This window comes from Staurois parvus, unplaced genomic scaffold, assembly GCF_062004578.1.
Source record: "Staurois parvus isolate SC_StPar_1 unplaced genomic scaffold, SC_StPar_1.0 ptg003601l, whole genome shotgun sequence".
NCBI lineage: Eukaryota > Metazoa > Chordata > Amphibia > Anura > Ranidae > Staurois > Staurois parvus.
The window spans coordinates 240,001-257,616 of NW_028321397.1; the positions used below are offsets into that span (position 1 = coordinate 240,001).

The following is a 17,616-nucleotide window of genomic DNA, read 5'->3' on the forward strand; positions in this document are numbered from 1 at the left end:
ATTTGCAAGTTGCATGGCATGCAAATCGCATGCCAAGTTGCGCCCGATGTGACTGGGGTGTTAATGCTGAACAGGACAGATACATTTTTACCATCCCCTAACTACAAAAGTTACTAAAAATACTGTAGGGATCTGCTGCCCTCTACTGTCTTTGTAAATGCCTGTAAATATATTTACCGTATTTGCCGGCGTATAAGACGACCCCCCTACTTTTCCTGCTAAAATGTAGTGTTTGGGCTATACTCGCCGTATAAGACTACCCCTCTTCCAATGCACACCAGTGGGAGGAATAGTGCCCCATCATTGATGTCAGTGGGAGGAATAGTGCCCCATCATTGATGTCAGTGGGAGGAATAGTGCCCCATCATTGATGTCAGTGGGAGGAATAGTGCCCCATCATTGGTATCAGTGGGGGGAATAGTGCCCCATCATTGGTATCAGTGGCAGGAATGGTGCCCCATCATTGGCATCAGTGGCAGGAATAGTGCCCCATCATTGGTATCAGTGGGGGGAATAGGTGCCCCATCATTGGTATCAGTGGCAGGAATAGTGCCCCATCATTGGTGTCAGTGGGAGGAATGGTGTCCCATCATTGGTGTCAGTGAGGGGTGGAATAGTGCCCCATCGTTGGTGTCAGTGGGGGGAGGAATAGTGCCCCATCGTTGGTGTCAGTGGGGGGGGGAATAGTGCCCCATCGTTGGTGTCAGTGGGGGGGAGGAATAGTGCCCCATCGTTGGTGTCAGTGGGGGGGAGGAATAGTGCCCCATCGTTGGTGTCAGTGGGGGGCAGGAATAGTGCCCCATCGTTGGTGTCAGTGGGAGGAATAGTGCCCCATCGTTGGTATCAGTGGGAGGAATAGTGCCCCATCATTGGTATCAGTGACACCAATGATGGGGCACTATTCCTCCCACTGACACTTGCTGACCCTGTTCTAGTACGGTGCTGCTGCAGCCAGCATATGTGGTTGCAGCAGCACCTCTACACAGAGCACTTACCTGCTGCTCCGGCACTCAATTTTTGCGGGGCCGCTCGGCTCCGCCCCCTCGCCGGTGATTGGCCGCCTGTGTGCCTTTCCTGAGCTACAGTTCTGGCGGCCAATCACCGGTGAGGAGGCGGAGCCGCGCAGCCGCACGAACATCCAGTGGCCGAACTGAAGGAGACGCCGCGCTTCCTGGACCGGATCGTCGTGGGACTGGATCCAGGTAAGAGACGTCAGCCCCTGCAAACCCCTGTACTTAATGCCGCAGCCCCCCCTAACATGTGTACCGGCGTATAAGACGACCCCCGACTTTTGAGAAGATTTTCAAGGGTCAAAAAGTCGTCTTATACGCCGGCAAATACGGTAAGTGTTCTTGCATGGCGACCACTTCCTGTTATCTCACATATATATTCTTATTATTATAGCCACATTTACCCCCCTAACTCCTCCCACAGTTTTACACTACATAGACCGTAATATACGGAAACGTGCGGATTGTTCCCGATTGGTGTGCCATTACTTTGTGGAACTATTCGCAGAATGGTTCACAAAATATCAACGTTTTTGTGGTGAAATTGGTCCCATAGGAATGAATGGCGGAATGTTCAAAACTAGAGTGGGAGCTGACAAAAGCTAGAGTGTGAGCTGAAAAATCAGGAGATGATTTGTAAACTGCCATCACTCCCTCATTTTCAAGCCCACCTACACAAATCTTATATCAAAACGTTCAGCTATCCCTGCTGCCACAAAAAATGTCCACGGCTAAGTCATAGTCCTGATAGTTTTCACAATATGACCATTTGTTTGCAACTCACGCCGCCCATTGACATTCATTGAAACTCCACTCTTGCCACCTCAAATTTGAAGGGCAATTTCTAAACTGAGACTGTGCCTTCATTTTTAATATTTCAGAGACATACTATGCATCAAAATGTAGGTCTGGGATTCTCACAATATAAAGCTCTTTGCTGTAGGATTTATAGTTTTTATACTACAACCGTTTGAAATGGCAACCGCCAGTGAAGTGAGCAAGTTGGAGCAGTTTGTTTTTAACCGCTCTTCTCTTCCCTTGCTGTAGAGTGAGTTGCCATAGGAACCCAGGTGTGTGAGCAGCCAGCACAGTGACAAGCCACTCCACCCAGTTACTCCGCCCACTCCAGTTGTAGACTACTGGTGGAGGCAAGAACACTTCACACAATTTCCCCAGAAATTGTAGCTTTTCTAGTTTGCATGAGAGAGGGGGGGGGGGAGATGATAAAAGGGATTGGATGGGAGAGGGGGAGGGGGGGAGATGATAAAAGGGATTGGATTGGGGAGAGAGAGAGAGGAAGAGAGAGAGGGGGGGTGATAAAAGGGATTGGATAGGAGAGAGAGAGAGTGGGAGGGGGGAGAGATGATAAAAGGGATTGGATGGGGGAGGGGGAGAGAGAGGGAGAGAGGGGGGAAGAGAATGGGGGGAGATGATACAAGGGACTGGATGGGGGAGAGAGAGGAAGAGAGAAAGGGAGGGAGAGCAAGAGAGAGGGGGGGAGAGAGGGGGGGAGATGCTAAAAGGGATTGGATGGGGAGGAGAGAGGGGGGGGATGCTAAAAGGGATTGGATGGGGGGGGGAGGGGGGGGAGATGATAAAAGGGATTGGATGGGGGAGAGAGAGAGAGGAAGAGAGAGAGAGAGAGGGGGGTGATAAAGGGGATTGGATGGGTGGGAGAGAGAGGGAGAGGAAGAGAGAGAGGAAGAGATAGAGAGAGAGAGGAAGAGAGAGAGAGGGAGGGAGAGAGAACAAGAGAGAGATGATAAAAGGGATTGGAGGGGGAAAGGGGGAGAGAGAGAGAGATGATAAAAGGGATTGGATAGGAGAGACAGAGAGAGAGAGAGAGAGACTTATTTAATAGCAAAAAGTAAAAAAAAATAGTTTTTTTCTCAAACTTGTCAGTCTTTTTTTTTGTAGTGCAAAAAATAAAAACGCACAAATACCACCAAGAGAAAGCGCAATTTGTGAGGAAAAAGGAGGTAAATTTCATTTGGGTGTAGCGTTGCATGACCGCGCAGTTGTCAGTCAAAGTAACGCAGCACCATATCACAAAAAAGGGCAGCACAGTGGCTAAATGGTTAGCACTTCCACCTGGTAGTACTAGGGTCGTTGGTTCGAATCCCAGCCACAGCACCTCCTGCCTGGAGTTTGCATGTTCTCCCTGTGCCTGCATGGGTTTCCTCTGGGTACTCCAGTTTCCTCCCACTCTCCAAAGACATGCTGGTAGGTTAATTGGCTCCTGTCTAAATTGTCCCTAGTATGTGTATGTATGAATGTGAGTTAGGGACCTTAGATTGTACACCCCTTGAGGGTTAGGGGCTGATGTGAATGTACAATATATAAGTAAAAGAGCTGCATAAATTGATGGTGCTATATAAGTACCTGAAATAAATAAAAAATGGCCTAGTCAAGAAGGGGGGTAAATCCTCTAGAGGGCAAGGGGTTAAAGGCATTATCCTGCCTGTAGGAAGGCAGATCTCTGACACAATCATTCACTGATAGTGTAGGGGGGGGGGTGACAGAAGAAAGGATTGCTGGAAGAGATTGCACACCTTGGCCACACCCACTGCACATTTTCTTCTTGAAGAGGAGTTTTTGTTGGGGTGGACATGTCCTCGAAGTCTGATGTTCTCCTTCCCTCGCAATACTCTACAAAAGGAGAACAAAATCTCATTTCTCATCTCACACAATCAGGTTTCCTCGTATGAAGTCTCGGCGCCGGCGGCACATTTTTCGATACGTTTGGAACCCATTTCTCTCTATAAAGAACGATGTTTAATAATCTGGAGCCTTCCACTCCTTCACCAGTGTCTGCGGCTCTTCACCGAGTCCTCATTACATTCCCTATTACTCTGAGTGTCCTCTTCTTCATTGCCGGTAATGATCTGAGATTTAATCTATATCCGGGACCAGGTGTCTCCCGAGTCTGCGTGTCGCAACTCCGCCATTTAATGGGTTTTATTCTGAGGACATCGCCCCCCTGGGGACGCGGCGTGAGAGGGTGAACGGGGGGGGGGGGAATCTGCATGTCAATTGCGTCTGTAAAGAGTTTTTAAATGATCTATACGCATTGGCTGATTTGGGATTCAGTCTGTAGTTGGCAATACATGCTACGTCCAGATTATACAATCACTGCACAATCTCCTTTAACCTCCCTAGCGGTCTGATTATTTCCGATTTTTTGTGCTGAAAGCGGTACATTTTTTTGCATGGAAATATGTAGTTTTTTATTGCAGGCTGTAATTTTTAGGAATAACTCACTGAAATCTGTCCGAACAAGAGTCTAGTAAACATCCCGGGTAGGATAAAATTTGAAACACAAAATCGTAAATTATAATTTAATAAATAATCATAAAAAATAATAATATAATAATAATACATTTAATTCAATATTATAATCAAACCAAAAACACTGAAATTTGAAATACAGAGGCAAATTCGCACATCACTGAGCAGTCGCAAAATTGTTTTCAGTGTCTGATGACGAATTTCCCCCACAAATCATTATCACTCAATTCTGCAAGTGGTTCTGATTTACTATCGCTGTTCTCTAGCTGATCTAAAACCGCTTTTGACCTAAAGGGACGCTTTTTGGACGCCATGGACTTTTCTAAGTTTCCAGGCAGAAAGAACAGTAAAAATGCAGGCAGGGCGCAGGACAAAGCACTCGGGACAAAATGTATGTGAAATGCATTGAAACAGCAATGTTTTACTATGTAATAATAATTTTTAAAAAAATGACATTTTTTAAAAATTCTAATTTGCCGCTGGTTCCGGCGCCCGTACGTCCCGACGTCACAGGGACCGGAACACGGAAGCCGGATGCCGGCATCGGCTGGAGGAGATGGCCGGGGGCGCTGCAGGGGACACATGGTGGGAGTGAAGGACAAGGTAAGTGCTGCAGGGACTCCCTGAGCAACGCAGCATGGTAAGCCCGAGTGTAGCTCGGGGTTACCGCTCTTGGTACTCAAATTTTACCCCGAGCTACACTTGGGAATACCGCTAAGGAGGTTAATTAGTGATGGGCCCGAACACCACCCTATCGGGTTCGAGGTCAAACATTCAGCCCGGGTTCACACTGATGCAGTGCGGAATTCGCAGCGTTTCCTATGCAAATTCTGCACCGCATCAGAATCGCACCCCATTCATGTGAACCGCTGCAGGTGTGTATGTTAAGTTAACCACACCTGAAAGCGGATCGCAAAACGCGGTGCGCTCTGCAGAATCGGATTGCATAGGTGTGAATACCCATGTGATCCAATTCTAGCGCGGACCAAAAAAAAGGTACCTGCACATTTTTGGTGCGGGTGCGGGTGCGGTGCGATTTGAGCCATACATAATGTATGGCTCCAGTTGCACCGCACACATATCACATGTGATTTGCAGAGGAATGCGGTGCAGTTCCTGCGTGAATCACATGCAATATACCGCACCACATATATGTGACCCCAGCAGGGGCGGACTGACAACTCATGGGGCCCCCGGGGCAATAGGGGATCATGGGGCCTCTGTGTCCTTGCACAAACTCAAAAAAGCCTATGAAAAAGGTACCAGGGGCATCTCATGGGGCCCCCTACTGACCCCGGGCCCTCGGGCAGTGCCCAAGTTTCCAAATGGTCAGTCCACCCCTGGATCCCAGGCTCAAACAAATGAAAGTTCAACCGCAAACTTCGAACAGAGGGGACAATTCACTAAGCGACATCTGAGCATACCGCTCAGTTACTAAAATACCGCGTGAGTTTTATTATTATTACATGCGATATTTTAGTAGTGAGACATTCATTCATGTTTCAGCTGTCAGTGGGGTTCCCCGCCAACACTGAATGTCAAAAGAGTTTGCGGCATTGTCTGACAATTAAAAAATTAAAATAAGAAAACAGCATGGGTCCCCCCCCCAAACCTATACTATCCAATTGATTTCTATCTAATCACACAGGCCATTACATCACATAGTTGCTGGCACAGTTGTATTGTCAGAATTGGGCAGCTGTTACAGGATATCGTCCCCATTGGACGATTTCCCCTCACTTTCTATTCCAGTGACAACCATAACATTTTTGATCCAATGACAGTCGTCTAATGGAGTAAGTGTCTTGAGGATCCAGAGGGTCTCAGAAATCCTAACTGTTACCGACAATAACACATCACCGAGGAGTCATCAGATCTGGAGGGAAAGGTATTTTTATCTTGGGTGATCTTCTCCAGTTACAATGTATCAAAGTGCTGTTTCTTTTTTTAACACAGTGAAAGCCTGCCACCTTCTGGACAATTGAGGAAACTACAGACCCCTGTTGCCTCTCTCAGCCTTTGTACTGTATATTCCCTCCAGCTCTAGAGGTCACTTCTGTCTGGTAAAGTAAACCATAACGAACGTTTATAATAATAAACACTAAAGGCCCATACACACGATAAGAAAATCATACGAAAAGGATTGTATGCAGAGTGATTGTATGATAACCTGATCATTAGTACACATCTTTCAAGAGCCGATCCCAACAGTTCATGCGACAAAAAAAGGAAGGGACAAGAGTGAAAATTTTTCTCGTACGATTCCAGATTGTACAATTTTCATTTAATCAGTACAATAGTCGTCCGAAAATACAATACAAATACAATACAAATACATGACATCGCTTCCGAAATTCTATTCTGTCGTACGAGAATTTTCGTAAGTAACCTCTTCATTTTCGATACGGAGAATAGCATGCAAAAAAAAAAAAATTATGATCATTCCTCCGATATTCTCATCATGTGTACTAGGCATAAGGGTCACCATACACGTTACAATCTGACCATGCAATCTTTGTACAATCAATTTTACATTTATCAAAGCTATGTAATATGAACACCTACCTTATCTAACCAATTTGTCTCCAGTCAGGTAGGCCCTTGCACTATATAGATTTTAACCAGCAAACACAAATGCTCCTGCGCTTGGGGATGGACTCGATGCTACAACCACATTGAGAATGTCCTGGAACATGCACACCTTGCTGCCCTCAAATGGACCGGGGGAATCCAAATATACTGAATGGGGAAAGAACAAAAAGAGGGCGCACAGGCCTAGTGCATTACCATAAAAAATGTTTAATAAAAAATAATAAAGTAGGTGTTGTACTCACAAACGACAATATAGTCAAGGCACATCATAAAAGAACAGCTGGATCAACACCGCGCTGAGTAACAGTCCGCAATAGGGAGTTTAGACATCCAAAAGGTTGACGCGTTTCGAGGACTTGCCTCTTCCTCAGAGCCAACTGACCAAATGTCTGCTCCCTCTTTTATATGCTCACTACTAGTTAAACCAAAGGTCACATGGGCCGTCCTGGACACTCCCCTGTGCAGGTGGAGGAGTCACAGGGGCAATCGACATAGTGTAAGTAAACACGAAAGGTCTATAAAAAAAATATATATATATATGTGTATAAATAAAACCATTGAAACTAAAAATAAAACATTTATTTAAAGGCGAGCAGTGCAGTGCATCACCAGGGAAGGATTTTTATTATTTTTTATATATGTGTAACTTTCCATTTATTTATTCATTTTTCACTGTGCACACTTCTTATGGTTCATATGATTTTATGATTGTCACTAGTTTCAATGGTTTTATTTATACACATATATATATATATATATATTTATTTATTTATTTTTTTATAGACCTTTCGTGTTTACTTACACTATGTCGATGCCCCTATGACTCCTCCACCTGCACAGGGGAGTGTCCAGGATGGCCCATGTGACCTTTGGTTTAACTAGTAGTGAGCATATAAAAGAGGGAGCAGACATTTGGTCAGTTGGCTCTGAGGAAGAGGCAAGTCCTCGAAACGCGTCAGCCTGTTGGATGTCTAAACTCCCTATTGCGGACTGTTACTCAGCGCGGTGTTGATCCAGCTGTTCTTTTATGATGTGCCTTGACTATATTGTCGTTTGTGAGTACAACACCTACTTTATTATTTTTTATTAAACATTTTTTATGGTAATGCACTAGGCCTGTGCGCCCTCTTTTTGTTCTTTCCCCATTCACTATATAGATTTTGGTGGATCTAAAGGAGATTGTACAGTCAGATTGCAACATGTGTGGTGAGCTTAGTAAAAACAGGCAGTTGAGCTATGAACATCACCCCCTTCCCCCACCCACACACATACTCACAAACATAAGCACATACACACACATGTACATATACGCATATACATACACACACATGTACATACACGCATACACACACATACACATACAAAAACACACACACTAATATACACATACCTACATACATATTTACACACACACACAAAAACCTCCCAATTGCAAGTTATTATGGTCAAATCGATTGATCAGCCTTCCCATACATGGTTCAAATCTCGGCCAGTCCCTGATGAACAGGGCGAGATTAGAACCATCTATGGCCGGTTTTAAAGTGGTACTAAACCCCAGTCCCTGCATTCACTATATCCGGTCTCGCCGGACCCTGCATTCACTATATCCGGTCTCCCCGGACCCTGCATTCACTATATCTGGTCTCCCCGGACCCGGCATTCACTATATCCGCTCTCCCCAGACCCGGCATTCACTATATCTAGTCTCCCCGGACCCTGCATTCACAATATCTGGTCTCCCCGGACCCAGCATTCACTATATCCGCTCTCCCCGGACCCTGCATTCCCTATATCCGCTCTCCCCGTACCTGGCATTCACTATATCCGCTCTCCCCGGACCCTGCATTCACTATATCCAGTCTCCCCGGACCCTGCATTCACTATATCTGGTCTCCCCGGACCCTGCATTCACTATATCCGCTCTCCCGGGACCCTGCATTTACAATATCCGCTCTCCCCGGACCCTGCATTCACTATGTCCGCTCTCCACGGACCCTGCATTCACTATATCCGGTCTCCCCGGACCCAGCATTCACTATATCCGGTCTCCCCGGACCCTGCATTCACTATATCCGGTCTCCCCGGACCCTGCATTCACTATATCCGGTCTCCCCGGACCCTGCATTCACTATATCTGGTCTCCCCGGACCCGGCATTCACTATATCCGCTCTCCCCAGACCCGGCATTCACTATATCTAGTCTCCCCGGACCCTGCATTCACTATATCTGGTCTCCCCGGACCCGGCATTCACTATATCCGCTCTCCCCGAACCCTGCATTCCCTATATCCGCTCTCCCCGTACCTGGCATTCACTATATCCGCTCTCCCCGGACCCTGCATTCACTATATCCAGTCTCCCCGGACCCTGCATTCACTATATCTGGTCTCCCCGGACCCTGCATTCACTATATCCGCTCTCCCGGGACCTTGCATTTACAATATCCGCTCTCCCCGGACCCTGCATTCACTATATCCGGTCTCCCCGGACCCAGCATTCACTATATTCGCTCTCCCCGGACCCTGCATTCACTATATCCGCTCTCCCCGGACCCTGCATTCAATATATCCGGTCTCCCCGGACCCAGCATTCACTATATCCGCTCTCCCCGGACCCGGCATTCACTATATCCGCTCTCCCCGGACCCTGCATTCACTATATCCGGTCTCCCCGGACCCTGCATTCACTATATCCGCTCTCCCCGGACCCTGCATTCACTATATCCGGTCTCCTCGGACCCTGCATTCACTATATCCGCTCTCCCCAGACCCTGCATTCAATATATCCGGTTTCCCCGGACCCGGCATTCACTATATCCGGTCTCCCCGGACCCTGCATTCACTATATCCGGTGTCCCCGGACCCTGCATTCACTATATCCGCTCTCCCCGGACCCTGCATTCACTATATCCGGTCTCCCCGGACCCTGCATTCACTATATCCGGTGTCCCCGGACCCTGCATTCACTATATCTGGTCTCCCCGGACCCTGCATTCACTATATCCGGTGTCCCCGGACCCTGCATTCACTATATCCGCTCTCCCCAGACCCTACATTCCCTTATGATTAAGTCGATGACGAAACGCGTCAAGGGAAGTGACGTCAACGCGCACACGAGAACCGGAAGTTGACCGGCGGCCATTTTGGATGAGGGCGGATCGTCTGATTTCCCCTGGGCACTTCCTGGTTTGCTGTAAAACATTTCTTAATACCTTTTAAAGCGGTTTTTATACTGTCAAAATGTGAGCACCTTAATTAAAGTTATTTTTAAGATTGGTTCTGGCGGTATTATGCTATTTGTGTTTCCTGTATGCTTATATTTATATGGAATGGATATATGGAGTTTCAAGGCTGGTGGATCTTGGTGGTAATATGAAGGCAGACTATATGGAGTAAAGACCAATAGGAGGACTGTCTCCCACCTTCCTTTGGGAAAGATATATGAAAAAGCTTCCTTTTTTTCTGAATATTGGTAAGGGTATGCATTCCTTATTTAGAAGTGTCACAGTGCTGGTTGGATGAAAGCACTGAAGAGTGATTCACATTCACGTGGTTTTTCATTATTTTGGCTTCACAGTTTTTTTCACTTTGTTCACTTTTTCACTGATTTAATGTGATTGGGTATTCACTTGAATAAAGTCACTATTATTTGGATATATATAAAAGGATAATGCACTATGTGAATATTTTTTCTTTTTGAGGTATATTAACGGAGGAATTTGTGAACACAAGAAGAAGTTGATTTAAAGATTGGACTTGTGGGTTTTGGACTGCACATAGCTTTGGAGGGTTTATTGTACAGCATTTTCTGTTTTTTGACTTCCCAGACCCTGCATTCCCTATATCCGGTCTCCCCGGACCCTGCATTCCCTATATCCGCTCTCCCCGGACCCTGCATTTACTATATCCGCTCTCTCCGGACCCCGCATTCACTATATCCGCTCTCCCCGGACCCCGCATTCACTATATCCGGTCTCCCTGGGCCCTGCATTCACTATATCCGCTTTCCCCGGACCCTGCATTCACTATATCTGCTCTCCCCGGACCCTGCATTCACTATATTTGGTCTCCCCGGACCCTGCATTCACTATATCTGGTCTCCCCGGACCCTGCATTCACTATATCTGGTCTCCCCGGACCCTGCATTCACTATATCCGCTCTCCCCAGACCCTGCGTTCACTAGATCCGGTCTCCCCGGACCCTGCGTTCACTAGATCCGGTCTCCCCGGACCCCGCATTCACTATATCTGGTCTCCCAGGACCCTGCATTCACTATATCTGGTATCCCACAGTACACAGAACATGGAAATGCAATTATTTTAGTAAATATAATTCGCTAAATACCTTTTCTCATCGGTAGTACATAGCAGTCTTGTGACTTCTATCAGTGTCCAGCAGAGCACTGGTTAAAGCTTGTAGGAGGAGTTTTCATTCTCCCCTGATTGTCCTATGAGGCTGCATGACCCCTGACCTCTGTCTGGATAGTGCTTAATGGCCCTGTGTTGATCACATTCACTCTTCCAAGAAAAACTCTCTAGTCATACACACCAAACTTAGCATGTGCAGCTTGCCCCCAAGACTCTGTTCTATCAGGATATGGATTGGGGAAAGTAGAAGAAGGGGAGGATCAGAGAAGACAGGATCAAACATCCTTTTTTTTTTACACAATGCAGAGGATTAACCCCTTAGGTTCCACAGTGAGTATAACAAGCATGCTTTACTGGTTCTGTAAAACTATCTTCCATTGTTGCTAATTCCCAGAAGAAGACATCTCAACTGTTCCCTTTAAATTACCGTCACACAAGAGCCCTAATGAGAAGCAACCTAAAAGTAACATTTTTTTGGATATCAACCAAATTGTTGCAGTGAGCTCTAATCGATTTCTAGTCCAATTCTGATCAATTTCTTCCCCGCTTTTCATCAGTAACGTTCGATATGGAAGAAAAAAAGTTGTCAGATTGCTCTCATTTCATATCAAAAGTGGATGAAACACGTATCATCGAGAAGTTTTATGTTTTGGGGGAAAATTTCAGACTCTCAGAGATTTTCCAGCAAGCTGTACAATGATTGCTTCCAATAGTCAGAATCGCTCACTATCTTCCCTGCATGAGCAAATCCTTGCCGGATTCCCACCATCAGCCATCCCCTACAAAAATCAGCCAGAGAGAGAAGCAGAGAGGAAATTTCCTGACACCTTCTCATTATGCTCAGAGAAAGTCCCACACAAGTGAGCATCCACCGACTTCCCTTCCGATTGCTTGTTATCCACTCACAGAGGATTCAGAGAAATGGCAGAGAGGATTATTGGAGGATCCAATTGGTGAGCAATCATTTCTAATGACCCCTGCTGAATAAGGACAGGAGAGAAGAGAAAAGAAAAGAAGAGAAGAGAAGAAAAGAGGAGGGAAGAGAAGGGAAGGGAAGAGAGGAGAAGAGAAGGGAAGGGAAGAGAAGAGAAGAAAAGAGGAGGGAAGAGAAGGGAAGGAAAGAGAAGGGAAGGGAAGGGAAGAGAAGAGAAGAGAAGAGAAGAGGAGGGAAGAGGAGGGAAGAGAAGGGAAGGGAAGGGAAGAGAAGAGAAGAGAAGAGAAGAGAAGGGAAGGGAAGGGAAGGGAAGGGAAGGGAAGAGAAGAGAAGAGAAGAGAAGAGAAGAGAAGAGAAGAGAAGAGAAGGGAAGGAAAGAGAAGAGATGAGAAGAAAAAAGGGAAAAGAGAAAGAAAAAACTGAGAGAGAGACAAGAATGAAAGAAAGAAGAGAAGAGATGGAGAGAGAAAAGAGTTTTATAGGACAAGATTTAAGAGATGATAGAGAGAGAAACAAATGAGAAGAAGAAAAAATGAGAGAGTATTAGAGAGAATGGGAGAAAAGATGAGAAGAGGAGGGAAGAGAAGGGAATGAAAGAGAAGAGAAGAGAAGAAAAAAGGGAAAAGAGAAAGAAAAAACTGAGAGACAAGAATGAAAGAAAGAAGAGAATAGATGGAGAGAGAAAAGAGTTTGATAGGACAAGAGTTAAGAGATGAAAGAGAGAGAATCAAACAGAGAGAATTAGAGAGAATGGGACAAGAGAGGTGAAGAGAAAAGTAGAGAAGGAAAAGGGAAGAGGAGAGAAGGGAAGAGAATAAAAAAGAGAAGAGGAGAGATAAAAGAAAAGAGGAGTGAAGAGAAAGGGAGAAGAGAGGGAGGAAGAGAAAGAAATGGAGAGAAGAGGAGAAGAGAGGGAGGAAGAGAAAGAAATGGAGAGGAGGAGAGAAGGGGAGAAGAGAGGGAGACAGGGAAGATATTTTCCATCAGAACTCCTGACTCTTCAGTCACACACAAGAAATAACTAAATAAATGAAGTGGAGTGTCCCTTTAATGTTTCTGTGTCAGTGACTTCCGCCCGGTGGGGTGGGGGGGGGACATAAAGAACAGATTATCATCTGACTCCATCCAGCCTGGGGTATGGAGCAGAATTCACCCTCCTTGTACATATCAGATCCTCCACATGTATAGAACCGTACCCACCCCACATGTCGGGATAATAAATGCCCCCTCCCCCCCCCCAACCCAACTTCACGCCATGGCCTGTTTGGAAATATGCGATTATGGCAGCGTGCTTGAACTCATTCAGAAAACGAGTGCACCGCAGACCGGTGAAGTTAAACGGTGCAAGCTTCACTGCACCCTGTGTTCAGTTGCTATGCAGCCAGGACTCTGTGCAGAAGAACGCTGGCTTCACTGCCTGCCAATTCATTCATCCAACCGTCCCCACTCTCCTCCGCCGTACCTCCGTGGGTGCTTGCTCCATCCCCTCCGTATGTGTGTGGAAGGGGGTCTGATCTCTGAGAACCCCCAGCTACACTATACTCTGCACTGTCTGTGAGTAAGGACAAGACTTTTCCATTTAGTTTTGGACAGAGTAAGGAAGGGTTAAATCCCCTCAGTTTATTTTTTGCTGTTTGTGTCCCATTGGGGAGATTTCCCTTTACTTCCTGTCCCAGAGACACAACAACATGTGAGAGGAAACTGGTGTCCCCATTGGAAGATTTCCCCGTTCCTGTTCTGATCTCCTGTATCATGTCTGCAGTCTCTGACCATCTCCTGTTGTATGTCTGCAGTCTCTGACCATCTCCTGTTGTATGTCTGCAGTCTCTAACCATCTCTGGTGGTATGTTTGCAGTCTCTGACCATTTCCTGTAGTATGTCTGCAGTCTCTGACCATCTCCTGTTGTATGTCTGCAGTCTCTAACCATCTCTGGTAGTATGTCTGCAGTCTCTGACCATCTCTTGCAGTAAGTCTGCAGTCTCTGACCATCTCCTGTAGTATGTCTGCAGTCTCTGACCATTTTGTGTAGTATCTTTACAGTCTCTGGCCAACTCCTACAGTATGTCTGCAGTCTCTGACCATCTCCTGTAATATTTCTGCAGTCTCTGACCATCTCCTGTTTTGTGTCTGCAGTCTCTGACCATCTCCTGTTTTGTGTCTGCACTCTCTGACCACCTCTTGTAGTATGTCTGCAGTCTATGAGAGCTATTTTTGTAACTTAAGTCATTCACTTAATATTATGTGTAATAATATGTAATAATAATAATCACAATAAAAAATAATTTTAAAAAATCAAATAATAAATAGACAGATTTTAATTTAATACATTTTTTCATCTTTTGTTAACCTTTTAATTTAAAGTCAGCAAAAAAACTGACATGCTGTGTCCCATTGGGGAGATTTCCCATGTACTTCCTCTCCCATAGTCAAAACAGGAAGTGAGAGGAAATCCCTACAAAATAAGGGCACAGAATACCTGGTTGTCACCAGAATTAGTGTCTCCACTGGAAAATGTCCCCTCTATTCCTGTTCTGAGGACAGCCCAAGATCGGGTGTTTTCTTTCACTTTCACTCCCAGTGAAAATGGTAAACAGGACAAAAAGAGAGGATGAATCTCCCTAACACAGGGCACTAGAAGCAATAAAAACCTGTCAGAGGTTCTAATCCCACCCCATCCAAAACTAAAAAAAAAAAAAAATGTTTTTAGCTATACTACTACTACTAATAATAATAATAATAATAATATTAATAAAATAAAAAAAAGCATGCCTTAATTTAAAAAAACATTTTATTATTATTATTATTAATAATAATAATAATAATAATACCAAAACAACCTTTAGATTTTAAGCTCCATGAGCCAGGCCTTCCTATTCCTTCTTTATTGAACTGTATTGTAATTGTACTGTCTCCCTGTATATTGTAAAGCACAGTGTAAACTGTTGGAGCTATATAAATCCTGAATAATAATAATAATAATAATAATAATAATAATAAATAATAGTAAATAATAAATAAGAAGTGCCTTTTAATTTGATTTAATATTTTTAAATGTTATATCTATAATAATAATAACATAAAAAATAAGAAGCGCATAATAATAATAATAATATATTAATAATAATAATAAAAAATAAATAATAGGAGATAAGAAACAAGAAATGTCTTTTAATTTGAGCTCATTTTTTTAAACTTCATATCTAACATAATATTAATAATAAAATAATATTAAGTAATAATCAAATAAAAGTTTATCTTTTTCTAATAGTAATAATAATAAATAAGAAGTGCTTTTTATTTTGATTTAATTTTTAAAACTTCATGCCTAGCTTAATAATAATAATAGTAATAAATATATTAAAAAAAGAAGCTCCTCTTAATTTATTATTATTATTATTATTAATGATAATAATAATAATAATAAATTAAGAGGAGCTTCTTTGTTTAATATATTTATTACTATTATTACAAAGTTACCATGTACAGCCTGATCACTGGGGTAGGGGAGACTGAGGAAATGCTTCCTCCTGCCTGCAGCAGACTGATCACTGGGGGGGGTGACTGAAGAAATACTTCCTCCTGCCTGCAGCAGACTGAACACTGGGGGAGGGGTGACTGAGGAAATGCTTCCTCCTGCCTGCAGCAGACTGATCACTGAGGGAGGGGAGACTGAGGAAATGCTTCCTCCTGCCTGCAGCAGACTGGTCACTGGCGGGGGGGACTGAGGAAATGCTTCCTCCTGCCTGCAGCAGACTGATGACATCATCTCAGGCTAAGCAAAGTCACCGAATGGAGCTCAAGGATGAAAAAGGACGATCGTTTCCATTTCAATGCATGAACCAGCATTGCTGTAGAGTCACTTCCTGCGGGAGGGAACGACTCCTACACTGCGTCACTCTGAAGTCTTCCGTGTGACGACATTCTCTCCGCGCTCCCTGGATCCGAGGTACCGACGGTCCAACGTAACGTTTTGTCATAGCGGAGGCACGATCTTAAAACAAAGGAATAATTGTGTGACGTCCAAGAGTGCCAAAACGCCTCCGCGCCGGGGGAGGGGAGAATGGCCCCCATTCATACCGCGCTTTGTGCTCGCCGCCTTGTTTTGGGGGGCGTTAAAGAAACATTTGTGCTAATTAGGAAGCCAAGAGAGGAAAGAGGGGACAATTAACCTCTTCCTTCCCATGCTCCATCCCGTCACCCCTATTGACCCTGTCACCGAAAATTGCAGGAACGCATAAAGAGGCGCTAAACGTCGCGCAGCGAGCGGTGCTGAAAAACAATACAGAAACTTTTCAGAATGTAGAGAGAGGACGTGATTGATTTTTAAAGCGACGGGGTCACTTTAAGAGAATTTCTCTGCTCACTTCTTCAAAAAACAATCCTAAAAAAAAATGAAAAATTGATGCTATTGTACAACGTGCCGAGAGAGCGCGGTGCCAAAATCTCCCGATAACACTGATTGGCCGAGACTAAAAACGCTGCTATACAGCCCGCAGCTGTCGCTGTGCAGATCCTCTGATTTCCACCAGATGTTGCACCCATCTCGTTTAACCGTTTTGCTGCCAAAGTCACATACATCTTAAAACGCCCATTTTGGGCCTAAACATGATATATTTTCTGAACGTAGAGATCCTGGAGAATAAAATGGCAGTAATTTCATTTTTTGTAATGTCATGCGATATTTGCGTTTATCACATTTATTTTCCAAAGTCGTGTACAAGGGCTTTATTATGAAAATTAGGTTGATCATGATTCTTTGCAATTGGATCAGAACACTCTCCCTAATGTGCAACAAAAGGAGTATGGGTTAAAAAAAGCAGTTTTTTGGGTAAGGTCAGTGTGCTTGTGCCTGGGCTTGGTCATAGGTAACAATTGGTGCCAAATCTCGGCCTTTTAGCTAAGATCAAGTGTAGTATCTGTTCTTATCAGTGTCCAGTAGGGGCGCTCCACCATCATTCCTGCTTGGTTGTATAGTACCCCCGCTGGTAGGATGGGGGTCCTGATGGTTAGTACTGGCTGGAAGAGAAACCGAGGAGCCCACAGGCTGTTGGGGCCTGGGAGTAATTCCCCCTGGAAAACCGGAGGGGTCCAGTTCCTCCTGGTTTGAATGGCTCTACCTTGTCTGGCCAGGGGCCGGGAGGCAGAAAGTCCAGTCCGCGGACCAGTGCCCCCTGAGAGTGGTCGCCTCAGGGGTGCTCTTAGTATCACTTGGGTGTGGGACCCCAATGTGTCACTGATTCTAACACTTTTCCTGCACTGCGCCTTTTAGGGCTAGACCTTTTGACTAAGTCCAGGGCAATTTTTATGCTACGGGCCTCAGGGCCTATCCAGGGCACAATTGTACGGCCGCTTATTTATTTTTATTTATTTAATTTATTTTTTCTCCCACATTTGTTCACTTTTCACTTATGTGTGTGTTTTTTT

The 17,616-nt window shown here is 44.8% G+C and overlaps 1 pseudogene; it reads left to right on the forward strand.

The window, feature by feature from the left end:
- Positions 1 to 17,072: 17,072 nt before the first annotated feature.
- Positions 17,073 to 17,233, forward strand: LOC149427633 (U2 spliceosomal RNA; annotated as a pseudogene).
- The last annotated feature ends 383 nt before the right edge of the window (positions 17,234 to 17,616 follow it).